This window comes from Arvicola amphibius, chromosome 9 (genome assembly GCF_903992535.2).
Source record: "Arvicola amphibius chromosome 9, mArvAmp1.2, whole genome shotgun sequence".
Lineage (NCBI taxonomy): Eukaryota > Metazoa > Chordata > Mammalia > Rodentia > Cricetidae > Arvicola > Arvicola amphibius.
In genome coordinates, this window is record NC_052055.2 from 103329000 (window position 1) to 103343507 (window position 14508).

A 14508-nucleotide genomic window follows, 5' to 3' on the forward strand; every position below is an offset into this window, starting at 1 on the left:
CGGAGCAGACAACTGAACCATCACCCAAGCTGATGCCCAGCAGAAACCCACAGAGGAGAAGCCTGCCCACAGTTCTCTACAGCCCAAGAACTGATGTCCTCAGGTGACCCTTTGTCATGGGCACCTGGAACCCTGAGCCTACTGACAGGTCCTGGGTGAGTCAGGCCAAGATACACTCACAGGAGGCTCCAAAGGACCATGAGTGCCACCATCCCCAGTCCCTTGCAGGGACCATAGCCATGAGGACAGACTGAAAACCTGGAAGCCAGAGCACAGCTAACCCACACTGAAGACCAATGGCTGGCTTGAAGCTCTCCTATGTCCCACCACAAGAGTGAGACGCTAGTGGAGGGTTACCCTGGAAAAGAAGCAGAAGGGTCCCAAGATGGAGCGCTCTGTCACTACCGGTACCAGTCCAAGGGCTCACATCCACTGACCACTTAGGGACCAGCAAGAGAAGGGTTAACTCAGTGGTGGGGTTCTTGGTCCAGGAAAAAGGAAATTCCCCTCTGTACTTTCCAAAGACAATCTTCCAAAACACCCCAGTGTCCATGTCCTCTTTTGGGGCAGGGAAAGCCCAGGAGCGGTACCGCCTGGAGGCAGGTGCCGGGGCTAAGTGGAAGAAGAGTTCCGGGCCATCTCAGGACACTCGCCACTCTCCCCCTGGAGGCCCACAGTCATCCAGCTCCAAGTGTTCTCTCCTTAGGGAAGAAAGCGCTGGGAGCCCACGGAGCTCCTCCCAGCGACCCAGTGATGCTCAACACCCATGTGTATTACAGAGAGTTGCCCCAGCTCCAGGCCAGACTGGATCCCTGCGCCACAGAAAGTCGGGAAATACATAAACAGCTGGGGCCATTCCACCTCCACCCTACCAGACCTTCTGCTGGGGTAATCACCTAACCTTTGCCAAGCCTACCAACTGACTGCCCGGGCAAACTATGCCCTCAAGCTCCAACCACAGACAGCAACAGCATGCATACGGTGGGCCCCAATGGTGTGTGGTATAATTCATGTGTGTGCCTTGCTTGCGTGCTAGGTGACTAGAGCCTAATCCACCTCTACATAGATACTTGTACTTCATCTGTGTGTGCACACAGGTGTTCATACACATGCGTGACCATGCAAAAGACCAAAGGTTGACGTTGGATGTCTCCCTAAATCGCTCTCTATTTTATGATTTTTTGAATCGGTATCTCACTGAACCTGGTTCTCAGCAGTTTGGCTAGTGGGCTGGCTAGCAAGCCCCACTGATCCTCGTCTCCACTCCCCCAGCACTGCACATGACGGCAGTCATAATGCAGGGTTTTAGTGATGGGACTTAGTCCTTGTGTTCGCATGAGATCCAACTTTATCAGCTGAGCCATATTCCCCACTGTTAGATTTTCTGTACCTCAGATGGCACCCGCACGGAAGCCTCCAAATGAAAATGACGTCAGGTTCTTGCCCCCGCCGAACATGGTGCAATCATTGGCTTCTCTGGTGTCACCAGCCACCACTGCTGGAAAACGTGATCACAATGGGGCTACAGCACCCATTGTCCCCCTAACACGCCCTGTGAGCCAGACAGTCTCCAGTCATCTCCGAACACAACTGATGCTCTTGTGACGGTCTTACAGGAGAATCCCTTTCCTTACCCCTTTCCTTAACCCATGACATAAGGAAAGTAAGGCACAGAGACATGAAGTGTGCTGCTGAGGGTCACAGAGCTCAGACAGGAACCCTGCTACAGGCCGCTACAGAACTATATTCTTTAAATCGAGGGAAAACAGTCAGGTGTGAGTCTATCAGGACACCCTGCGGAGCCGCTACAGAACTATATTCTTTAAATCGAGGGAAAACAGTCAGGTGTGAGTCTATCAGGACACCCTGCGGAGGAAGCCCTGCAAGTGACAAAGGCTATCACTCGCTTTTTCTTTCCCAAGTCCCAGACAAAGGCCTGAGCAAAGTGGCAGAGCCAGCTGCAGGAAAGGGCCTGCAGCTCCCTGCTCCCGGGCCCATCCCTATGCCATGCTGGCCACAGGAAACATGAAAAGCCTGTCTCCAAGCGCTTTGCTCTGAGCCAGGGAGAGGCAAGGGCAATGCTGCCCACCGGGAGGCCAGAACCATGATTTGGGGCTATTCTTAGCGAGCCACTGGCTCCCCTCCCAGAGGCCCAGCAGGCAGAAAGCCCAAGACTCCACACGCCCAGCCTGTCACTTCCTGACCCTTTTTCAGAGGACCCTAGGACAAGGAGGGGCTATGGGCAGAGAGGGAGGACAGAGGGGGCTGCCACTTCCAACAGAGATGTGCCCAGTGCCTACATGCCCTACTTGCCCAGGCTCCTAGCCAAGCACCTGCTTTGCCAAAGAGTCTCTGGGGTGTCCTGGTTGCACCCCTCCTGTCTGATGGAAGGTCACTAACTTTCCATGAATTGTCCCCCATTTAACCCTCCAGGGAGCTGAGGTTAAAGATGAGGCAACTAAGATGTTAAGTAACCATGGAAGGTCACGCAAGCATTCGGTGTCATGCTGTATCAGGGTCAGGGCTGGCTCCAAGGTGCCAGGCTGGGCAGAGGAGCCATGAGCGCAGCCAGAGCGTGGGAGACTCTGCTCGGTCCAAGTCAAGGGAAACAGCTTTCATCCCAGACCCTCCACATAACCCCCAGTGGTATACAGAGGCAACCGCCTGAAGGTGCAAGGATTTCAGTTAAGTTCAACAGAGAAGCCATGAGCCAGACTCTGGGGCAGGCAGCAGCTAAAGCAATGCACAGTGCAACTGGAAAGTTCGTGAAAGTCCCGGAGAGACAAAAGAATGCCACCAAAGGCTGAAGAAGCTTCTGCGGGTGCCCCAGGCAGACACTCAGACCTGTAACTGAGGGGACAGGCCTTCAGAGTAAAACCACTGAATCCTTTGGCGTCCTCTAACCATCCCCAAAATGGTCTAGAAATAAATCCACAGTGGGGCTGGGTCTCAGTTGGTAGTGTTTGCCTAGTATGCACAAGGCCCTAGATTCCATTCCCAGCACCCTATAAACTGGAGATGGTGGTGCATGCCTGTACCCTTAGCATCCAGGAGGTAGAGGCAGGAGGATCAGGAGGCTAAGGCTATCCTTGGCTACACAGTGAGTTCATAGCTAGCCTGTGATACACAATGAAGGAAGGAAGTCATACCACCACCCAGCACCTGAGATCCTGTCCCTCCACGCCAAACAAGATGATGCCTGGCTAGGCTGTCATATCCATAGCAACATTCACCTGGGACCACATCTCAACATCTGCAGCTATCAAGATGCTAGCCTTGACTAGCAGGGGCCTCTGGCCAGTATGTGTGTTTCTCTGAGGGCAACAGCTGGCTTTATGTCTACCTAGGTACTTCAGAACCTTGAGAACCAGGGTCTTGTATCTGCAAACGTCCGTTCAATTCATGTCTGTTCTTCAGTGAGCCCACCTGTCTGCCCATTCATACACCTGCGATCCCAAGGGGACAAGCCTGTCTATAAGTGTATCTGTGGCTAGTCTTCTTGGACATGCTCACACACACACCTGTCCCCTCAAGTGCCCATTCCCATTTGTGCCTGTTCTCAGGTAAACATGTCCAGTTCTTCCCTGTGTCTGCCCAGATGTTATACACCTGACGGTCCACATGTGCCCTCCCACCTGAGACTGGGAAGCTCCCACTAGAAGGACAGCGCCAAGACCTTAGACACCGGTACACTGCCACCTCCCCAAAGGGTTGTAGGAAAGTAGAAGCCTATAAGGGACAATAGGGACTGAACAGAGTCCTAGATACTGCAGGGCCTAACAGGTAGGGTCAGAGTTGCCCCAGGCCTCACCCTGTCCACTCTAATACTGGAGAAAGGAGCAAAGTGGGCCACCTCAGGCCTGTCTGCCCTCACAGGAAACCGCGTCTGGCCAAGGCCTCCTACCCTCCCCTCCAGTCCCCACGATGGAGGCTCTTCAAAAAGGAAGTCAGGGTTTCCTCCCGTAAGGAGCAGCTCCAGACTTGTGCTCCATTTGAGTGGAGAAAACAAATGGGTCCTTAGACGCCCCCCCCCAAAGCAAACAAAATCTGGGGTGGGGGTGGACACACAGAAGCAGGAAGTCTTGCAGGCCCTCCTACACTTGCCCGCCCCTGAGGTGGAAAGAGGTCCTGATTCATTTGGTACTGCTAACAAGGAAAGTGGGACTGACTCCACCAGGACACTGAAACACATCTGTGTGCAAAGTCTCAGGACACCCCAGCCAGTACCCATGCAGTACTGGTGTGTTTTGTAATTCCCATGAGTAGCCTCTTGGCATTTTCTTCTACTGCTACCAGCTCAGGGCTGATATCAAACTCCCTATCAGAGAACTGGCCAGTGTGTTTCTGTCTCGTCTTCCCTTGCAGGGCAGAGCCACGCGAGGACAGAGTCCTTCCAAGTCCTCCCACACTGTCTGGGTATGGCTCAGAGCCCACAACTCACAGGTGCTCTGCCACTGGCTGTGAGCAGCCAAGGTCTGGCGGTGGCTGTGGCTGCCGGAGCAGAGATGCCTCAAGCCTGCCCGGACCAGGAGGCTTTTGGAGCATCTGATTTCCAAAACAAGAGCACTCTGGACACTACAAGAGCCTGGAAAAGTCAGTCTCCAATGCGCTGTACCTTCTCTGAAGAGTCCATGTCCTTTCAGGGGGTCCTCTGAAGCCTGATGAGAGGAGGACAGATGGACACACACCACACATGCACAGGCACATGAAAGCACACACTCTGCATGCACACGCTCGCACCCAGGCTCAGAAGAGACCAAATAGAGCAGAGAACCAAAGCCTGTGCCTGCCAGGCCCCTGAGTTTGCTCTCTTGTCCCTGGGCCTCAAGGGCCCAGAAAATAAGTCCGGGGACCCCATAACCGGATCGCGACCCAGTTATGTCTCCTAACTTCGTCGGAAACCCAGCTGGCCGGGAGGATTTCCAGGCCCCGCAGTGAGGAGAGGGTACTACCAGACCACGTTGTCTCCGCTCCGAGGGAAGCCAGGGTACAGAGCTGAACCCGGGATCGACCTGCGCTCGACCCAGGAGCAGCACGGGCTTTGGGAGAGCACAGTGGCGCCGGCCTGGGACAGGCCTGGGTGTCCCGGACGCCTCCGCCCCAAGTCAAGGGACCCCAATCTACCCTCGGCACAGCCCACGCTTGCTTACCTGGCAGCCGCAGCTCCGGGGAAGCGTCGCGCTCTGCGGCCGGGGACTGCCGGCGCCGAGGCGGGCTGCGGGAGCGCCCGCGCGGGCTCCAGCTAGCTCCGCCCACCCTCCCAGCCCATCCGGGGGCGGAGGCAGCTCCCGCAGAGTCCAGGCCGGGCAGACCCCGTCAGCCTGCGGCCACCGAGCCCCGGATAATCCCCGGAGCCCCGCCCCGAATCCAGATTCCCCACCCCACCCCAACGCCCGGGCGGGACCCGTCATTCTCTTCCCAGCCCGTCCAGCCGCAGCTTCGGCCTCCGCCCCACGGGGAGGGGGCGCAAACTTAAAGACACACTCACCCCACCGCGTCCCTAAAGGCATCCCCCGGCCTCAGCGGCAACTCCCAGAAAGCTCCGTTCCGGGCCAGCTTCTTCCGTCTGTCTTTTGCTCCTGGAGAAAAAGTCGGGGGCGGGAAACACTGCCCGCGAAGCCAGTTCCTCTTCCCTTGTCGGCTCCGCTCCTTCTGGAAGATACCCAAGGCTGGCTTCCAACCTCCTTGGCTGGAGAAAGCGGCACAGGCTGGTGGCGCCACACCCCCTCACCAACTCCAGGTCCCCAGATATCGGTAGTCCCTGGTTTCCACCTGCCCTCTCTGCTTCTCCAGACCGTGCAGAACACCAGGGCTCCAGAAACGGCCTTTCTCCTGTGCAGCTTGAGATAGGGGACTGACGTCTCTGAGCTTCAGCTTCTCAAGATGTCCAAGGACGGGCCCCTTTAAAAGCAGGTTGTTAGTTTGACGGTGGCTTAGGAAAACTACAGCTCCCAGTCTTTGAAAGAGGAGGGGCCCCACTGCCCCTACGCGATGCCTCCAAGTGGTGGGTGGCTCTGACGAGCTCTGGGTCCAGACCTGGGCAGGCTACCTTGGCCTGGAGTCACCTAAGTGCTCTTGCTCACCTCTGCTTCTGTCTCAGGAGGCTCTTTTGTGTGTGGAGGGAGTCTCTCTCTCTCTCTCTCTCTCTCTCTCTCTCTCTCTCTCTCTCTCTCTCTCTCTCTCTCTCTCTCTCTTCCTAAACTAAGAAATCTTTCCTCACCTGCCTCTACCTCCCTTACCAGTCAGATTAAAAGGGTCCTTGGCGCACTAGGCAGGAAGTTGTGACCAGGATGAAGACAACTGTGACCTCTATCCACAGTCAAGCCAGAGGACTTACAACCCTTAAAGGATTTATTAAGGGTGATCTGGCCAGATACCCAGCACATCTGTGGTGGTGTCTCATTTATCTAATCTTAGAAGGTGCCTATCACTGTTTCTAATGGTTTTGACTCAGAGTTTCATATATCCCAAATTGACCTTGTTCAATATTTAGCCAAGAATAACCTGGAAATTCTGAGCCTCCTCCTGAATTCTGGGATTATAGGCACATGCCATTATTCTGGCTTCTGTAATGCTGGGGATCAAACCCAGGTATCCCTGCATGTTAGGCAAGCAAGCACTCTACCAGTATCCCCAGCCCTCACTATCCCTATGTAAAGGCATGGGGAAACTGAGGCCCAGGGATGACCTGCCCTCTATTTCACCCTCCCTCCTGCCCTCCCAAGGTGTGTGAGAAAGAAGAAAGAGAAAGCCTGAAGAGTCACCTAAGAAGGACACCCCATCTTGACTCCAGCTAAACTTTGCTCAAGTTAGCCTGCAACTTCTAAGCTGTGCTTTGTGGCCCGAGGAAGGTAAACTAAGCTCTCTGATCTCCACTGTTTTCACATTTGGGAGAGGTGTTTGAGGAGTCATTGAACTAGGGACCTGAGACCCAAGGACAGTGTGGGGCATGCTCTCAGGTTCCATCCTGGTCACAGAATCCTTGCTCGCTCCTCTGTCACAGTTCCATGTCCTGTCGTCCCCTCCCCAAGTACCAAATGGTGTCCCTACAGGCCTGAGGACACGTTTCAGGACCGTGTGCCCTCAAGGCCCCATAGCCAGGCCGGTGCAAACACATAGTTTAGAATGCATACATACACACACATGCACAGTGCCCCTCACTGTCCAGAAGACACTGAACCCTTGGCTGTCTACCTCAAGACAGTCCCTGGGAATGTCAGAGCATGTGTGACCTGTCTTTGGTCCCCAGCATGTTTGGCACCTCTCCAGTGAATATACACGCCTCACATGCGTCTCTGCTGTTGTTGAATCCATGTCTGTTGTTCCACAGAGAAGCCCTGTGTGGAGGCCTGCAAAAAACAGCTGTAATCACAAGTCTTCTGACTCTAACCAACAACCTCACAGCTCCGTGGAAAGGCTTCAGGAGCAGGGACTTAGAGACTTGGAGGCACCTCGGGGTCAGGCCACCGATGGATCATGCAAGCCTCAATGCCCAGTCTTAGGCCTTACCAGTCCCAACCCAAGCTCCTGCTCTGAGAATTCAGCTCTTCAGCCATGGGCTGGAGCAAAGGAAATCCCAAGAGCCAGAAGAACTAAAGTCAGGCCTTGAGGACCAGAAAGACCCCCCACTTGGGCCTGAGATGGGGAGAGAAGCCACAGAACAGCCTAGGGCACTGTGAGCAGACGCGCTGTACTCTTTCCAGGCCCAGGAGAAATCAAGGACCAAGAAATGGCTCTTCCAGCTGAGCCAGTCTGGAACCTCTCAACCACTGCATAAGTGTCTACAATGCCAGCCGGAAGCTCAGAGCGAAACCCAGTTCTCCTAAGAAAGGACCCATGGGTCACAGAATGGAACCTGAGAAAGCAGAGAGTTCAGGATACAGCCCCCCAGACCTCCAGCCACCCACATGAGACACTGTGTAATACCTTGAAAGGCCCAAGGAGTAGATGTGCCCTGTACAGATGTGTTTGTGTTGAACACATATGGACAGCCAGGGCTTGTGCTACTCTTCTGAAGGGATGTGAAGAAGGCATCGTGTGTGTGTGTGTGTGTGTGTGTGTGTGTGTGTGTGGCTTCAGCGGGAGTATGGGCATGCACGTGTGTATGTATGTGTACATGCATGTGAGTGTGCATGTGTGCACATGCATGTGTGCACGTGCATGTGTGTGCTTGCACGTGAATAAAAATGCACATAGAACACATGTAGCACCCCACCCCAGTCAGCCAGCTGCTGCTGCAAAAGCATCTCAGGAGGGTAGCTTGTGGGCCCCCAGGACCACTCAGCCCTAGCCAGGTTTCAGCGCTCTTGAAAGAGAGCTCTCACATCCAGTCCTTGAGCAGAAGCTGTGGGAACCCAGCTTCCCTCGTGGGAACACTCAAGCCACAAGTTATTTCCTGACAGGCACAAATGACTGTCCGGAAGGCAGAGGCACTGAATCGTAACCAAAGGTGACACTTGACAAGGGATAAGAAGCAGGCCCCACTGTTCCTCTCAGCTTCTGTCAGGCCCAGCAAGCCTGGGGACACAGGACGTAGATGATGAAGTCAACCTGTCCTTGCTCTTGGTGACCACAGAACTGTCACAGTACTCCGGGGCAGGTGTCAGCAGCTTCCCCCAAGCGTGCTGATCTCTGGGACAGTTACTGACCCCCAACCCAATCAGTCATAGACTGATATGACTTCCCTCACAGGCCCTTCGCCCTGTCTTAGGATCAAACCCCTAGATGACCGAGTCCTACTATGCGTGGTCGTTCCATGTGTAGAAGACACTGGCTTTGAACCAGGAAGACACAGGCCTGGGGAGAGCCTTGGGCGCCCCTTCCACATTACCTAACCTGCCTCCCAGTCGCCACAGGTCTCCAGCAGTTCTTGCTTCCTGGGACCACCTGGAGGATGAAAGGGGTGCCAGCCTCACTGGTGACAGCCAAGCCTCTCATTGTTATTGCCACCAGAGCTCACACCGAGAACCCAGCCTGAACATGCCAGGGCACAGGGCTTCTCCTTGCCAGGGCACAGGGCTTCTCCTGGCTGAGTTCAGAAGCCCAGTCCTCCCTGGTGCACCCACTAGGTTTGTGGGCTCTGGGCTGCACCTCATGCTAGCCCTGCAACGCTGTGGGACCCAAGCACATCTGGACTGTAGGTACTTTCAGTGACTGACAGCCTCAGAGCCACCAGAACTCACACTTGCACCACAACCTGTAGGCCACCCCCTAAATCGAATTGTTCAAAGTTTAAATTCAACCTTTTTTTTTTTCTCTTTTTCTGATGCTGGGACTGGAGCCCAGGGCCCTGAGTGAGGCAAGGCTATACTACTGAGATAAGCCCCAAGCCCTCAGTATGTTTAAAACCAAGACTCAAAGTAAATACTTTCTTCTGGTTGTCTCTTTTTTTGTTTTGTAGTTTGACTTTTATCTTTTTTTTTTTTTTTTGGACAGGGTTTTATGGCACCCTGATTGGCTTCAAAGTTCCTGTGTTGCTGAGGATACCACCAAAGTTCAGCTCCACCAGCATCTTCTTCCATATGACTGGGATAACAGGTGAGGGTAAACACGCCATGTGATACTCAGGATGGAACCTAGAGCGCCTGCCATGCCAGGCCTACAGCATCGTTCTTCAGGCATCTTCTCCATGCCTAACCCTGAGCACCTATGGGAGAGATGAATAGAGATGAATAAGCCAACAAGCCAACTGGTCATCTCTGAGCAATTTGTTCCTGCGAGGGAGGGATGGGACCTGAGTAATGGAAAAGCAAGGAAGATGGCCTTGGCCAAGAAAGGACACCCAGCTCTCTGGGCCAACTTCAGCGGAAGAAGATGGTTGCAAGGACCCTGCCAGCTCCAGCAATGTAGCAGGTAGCTTGTTCAGTCACCTGCAGGACACAAGTCTGAGTTTTCAATCAGCATCTGCCACTTATCTGTGTGACTTCAGGCAAGCTATTTAACTCCTCTAAGTTACGATTTCCACATCTATAAAATAGCCATACCTACCTTGGTATCATTCTGAGACTAAGCAAATATAAATCCCTTAAACAACAGCAAGCCCAGCTGAAGTTCTATTTTTGTTTTTGCCTTTTTCGAGAAAGGATCTCTCTGTGTCTCTCTGAGTTGCTTGGCTGACCTGGAACTCACTTTGTAGACCAGGCTGGCCTCGAACTCACAGAGCTCCGATGGTCTCTGCCTCCTGAGTGCACCACCATGCCCAGCTTTATTGTTATTTTGTTTTTGACTTTTGTTTTTTCAGGTGAAGTTCTGAACAGAAAGAGTCGTGGTCGTCTTCAGCACTAGAAGGTTCTCTGGCATGTTATTATTCATCTACCTCCCCTCTAGCGTTCCCTAGCCAGCACTTACTCCAAATCCCTTCAGAGCATACAAAATTGTCCAGCCCCTGCTGCTGTCAGGCAGGGTTCCAAGTGGCTTTCTGCTGGGCCTCAGTGCAAAATCCCAGCCCCTGGACACTAGGAATAATGGGCACAGGGAAGGGCCACCGCCCTGCAGCAGAGAGACCATCCATCCCTGAATGAACCCTCATTCCTTCCCTCCCACCCATTCTCTCCCTTAAATAGCCCAGCTCTGTTGCCTGGTTGTCTCCAAGCAGCCCAGTCCAGGCTTCCAAGGATGTCTCAGAATGGCAGTGCCATTTATGAAGATACTGCAGGGGAAGCAGGGAACTGGGGGAGGTCACAGGACCCAAGGAGGCCTGACATCGCCTCCCAGGGGCACTCTTGTGACAAAGTCCCTGTTTCTAGAAACAGAACTCCTGGAGAGGGTGGCATCTCCCTGAACCAAAGGCACCATGAATGTCTGCTTGCCTGAAAAACGTCAGGGAGGCAGAGGGACACAGACTTATGGGGACGGTCCAGGACATTGGGAACTTGAGACATGCAGGACCCCAGGCAGAAGCTTAAGAAGGTCACCTGGGTTCAGCCCCCTGCCTCCCAGCCTCCTTACTGACACTTGGGGGCTGGTTATTCCAGCAGGGCCTCTGACCCTCTCTGAGCCTCAAAGAACCCCAGTGCCGGAAGAGAACAACCAGAAGGGGTTAGAAGAGATGCTGTCATACCTTTTGTCGGTATGTGTCCAAATGACACAGGAAGAGACCCTCTGCCCCTGAGACGGGCCTAGAGATGTGCGTCTGTGGCTGCAAATCTGCAAATCGCCATGAACGGAGAGTCTTTCGTGGTGCGAGTCTTTTGTGGTGCGAGTCTGGACAACGGAAGGGTCTACAGAGAGGATGGACTGGTTAACTTGAGCACGGAACATGTGTAGTTATTTTATTTCATTTTTTAAAATTTTATTTTATGTGCATGCGCATTTTGTCTGCATGTGTGTATAAATACCAAGTATCTGCCTGGTGCCTTCAGAGGCCAGAGAGGACACTGAGTGCCCTGAAGCTGAAGTTACAGACAGTTGTGAACCACGATGTGGATGCTGGAAATTTATCTCTGGGCGTCTGGAAGAGCAGTCTATATTCTTAACCATTTAGCCATCTCTCTGGTCCAGCTATTTTATTTCTTAAGGGGTGTGTGTGTGTGTGTGTGTGTGTGTGTGTGTGTGTGTGTGTGTATTCAGGTATCTGAGGAGTCCAGAAGAAGGTATCATATCCCCTGGAACAGAGGTACAGGAGGCTGTGAGTCACCTGATATGGGTTCTGGCAACCAAACTCCTATCCTGTGGAAGAGCAATTTAAAAAAACTCTTAAGCACTGAGCCTTCTCCAGCCCACTTGCAGCTATTTTAAAGCAGGAGGCAGATGGATGTAGGTAGAGAGGGGAGTATCTCTGGAGTGGGAATGAGGCTTGGAGGTGGACAGACACAAGGACCACTAGGGTAGTGTGGACTGTGGTGGTGGCATCCCAGAAGCGGTCAAGGCCTTGTCTGTAGAGAAACTGATCCCAGCTACAGGTCACTCCCAGCTCACCCAGGCAGCTGCATACACGGATTAGAAGCTGGAATAAGCTTGGAAATACTGCATCCAGGGATAAGGGTCGGGTGTGAAGTTACATACACTAACTATGGAACACAACGGATAGCATCACCAGTATAGACAAACAACATCTGTATACAGGATGCCACTTTTGTTCTCTGCGGTGCTGGGAGAGAACCAGGGCTTTATGCATTCTAGATTAGCATTCTACCACTGGTATATGATATGTGTGTGTGTGTGTGTGTGTGTGTGTGTGTGTGTATGCATATGTGTGTGCATGTGTGTGCGTGTCTACAATCATATACCACCATGTTCAAACCCATAATTTTTTTCATTACTATTTATTTATTTTGGTTTTTTGAGACAGGGTTTCTCTGTGTACCAGCCCCGGCTGTCCTGGAACTCAATTTATACAGCAGGCTGGCCTTGAACTCACAGAGAACTGCCTGCTTCTGCCTCTGCCTCCTAAGTGCTAGGATTAAAGGCATATGCCAAGGTAAGCCTTTGGAAGGCTCCAGAAGTGGGTCTCAGGACAGTTTAGCCCTAGAAGGGGAGCTGCATCTGGGGCAAGGATCAAGATTTCCTTCTGCCCTCCTTTCATGCAGATGAACTATTATTACCTCATGCATTTATGACAAATTTTAATTATTAAGCCATTTTAAATTTTGATCATTTCCATATATGCACAGATGCAAAACAACATAATTAATTATCCAGGCCATTGTCCATATATGATGGCTCTCAAGCTTTTGCCTCTGGGAGCTGGAGAGATGGTTCCCAGTGGTTAAGAGTACTTACTGCTCTTGCATAAGACCCCAACACCCACATGATAGCCTGTGACCCCATGCCTTGGGGATACCTTCTTTTGACATCTGCAGGCTCCTACGTGCACACACACGGTACACAGATATACACTCAGGCACATACACATCCCCATAAAAAATAGAATATATTTTTAAATTTCATCTCTGGACTTGAGAGATGGCTTAGTGGTTAAGAGCACTGGCTGCTCTTCCTGAGTTCAAATCCCAGCAACCTCATCGTGGCTCACAACCATCTATTGTGCGATCTGATGCCTTCTTCTGGCATTACATGCAGCTAGAGCACTCACATACATAAAGTAGATAAATAAATCTTAAAAACAAACAAACAAACAAAAAATTCATGTCTCACCCAGGCATGATGGTACATGCCTAATCCCAGCACAGAGGCAGATGGGTCTCTGAGTTCAAGGCCTCTTTGGTCTACAATAAGAGTTCCAGGACAAGCCGGGCGGTGGTGGCGCACGCCTTTAATCCCAGCACTCGGGAGGCAGAGGCAGGCGGATCTCTGTGAGTTCGAGACCAGCCTGGTCTACAAGAGCTAGTTCCAGGACAGGCTCCAAAGCCACAGAGAAACCCTGTCTCGAAAAAACAAAAAAAAAAAAAAAAAAACAAAAAAAAAAAAAAAAGAAAGAAAGGAAAAAGAAAACAAAAAAGAGTTCCAGGACAGCCAGGACTATACAGAGGAACCCTGTCTTGAAACAAAACTATATATATATATATATATATATATATATATATATATATATGTGTGTGTGTGTGTGTGTGTGTGTGTGTGTGTGTGTGTGTGTGTGTAAATATATGTATATATATAATTTTATCTTTCATAATTTCTTGCAATCTTTCCTTTTCTCTTTCTATTTGTCTGAAGTGTATGTGTGTGTGTTTTGTTGTAGTTGTTTGGGTTTTTTGTTTTGGAGTTTTTTGGTTTTAATTTTTGAATTGTTTTTTTGCTATTGTTGTTGTCTGTCTGTCTTTGGAGTCGGGACAGAGAGCCTCAAACTTGCAGCAATTCGCTTGCCTCCCCCTGCCAAGTGCTAGGATTACAGACTTGCACTACCACGCCTAGTTCCCATTGGGGTTTCTGTTGGAGTGTCTGAAAACAACCACAGACCTCACAGAGGCTCACAGACCCCACATCAGACTGTGAGGGATGTGACACACACCATCCCAGAAGCAGAGTGTAAGAGAGCAGCCAGACTTGACCTTGACCCTAGACTAAGTTGGGTATCACCTGCCCCCTTCTTGACTGTTCCAGCAACAACTCATTACCAGAAATATCTCTCTCTCTCTCTCTCTCTCTCTCTCTCTCTCTCTCTCTCCCCTCTCTCCTTTTTTTCTCCTCTCCTCTCCTCTCCCTCCTTTTGAGAAAGAGTCTTCTGGAGCCCAAGCTAACCACCCCTGCCCCCATCTCCTAAATGCTGGGATTACAGGGATACCCCAGTGCACCTGGCTTGCCCAAGTCAGTCCAATGACTGGAAGCTACGTTCTTGAAGAGACTATGCTTCCTACTGCTTTGCCAGCTTGCAGACACCTCACAGAGGCAGAGACAACTCCCAGGCCTGTTCATCCCCCAGAAAACCTCAGTTACACTGCAAACATCCCTCCCCATTCCCATCCACTGCTTCCAGGGCCCTGCTGGACCTACTGGAATACTGTCTTCAATGCAGACTTCCATTGGCACTCTCTCAATCCTGCAGGAAGGAGCCAGCAGGAGATCATCTCTTTCATTGTCTCTTGGTCATTAACAGAAGCCATGGGTACC

At 51.8% G+C, this 14508-nt stretch overlaps 1 protein-coding gene across 4 annotated transcripts in view; it reads right to left on the reverse strand.

Moving 5' to 3' along the window:
- Positions 1-5600, reverse strand: part of Pald1 (phosphatase domain containing paladin 1) — a 62425-nt gene extending 56825 nt beyond the window's left edge. For 3 of the 4 annotated variants that reach the window (XM_038342439.1, XM_038342440.1, XM_038342437.1), the window contains exon 1: positions 5151-5262. The gene's annotated coding sequence lies outside the window, so the exon portion shown is untranslated. Of the gene's footprint in view, positions 1-5150; positions 5263-5488 lie in introns of those variants that run through there. The other variant, XM_038342438.1, reaches the window with a different exon arrangement.
- Between the last annotated feature and the right edge of the window lie 8908 nt (positions 5601-14508).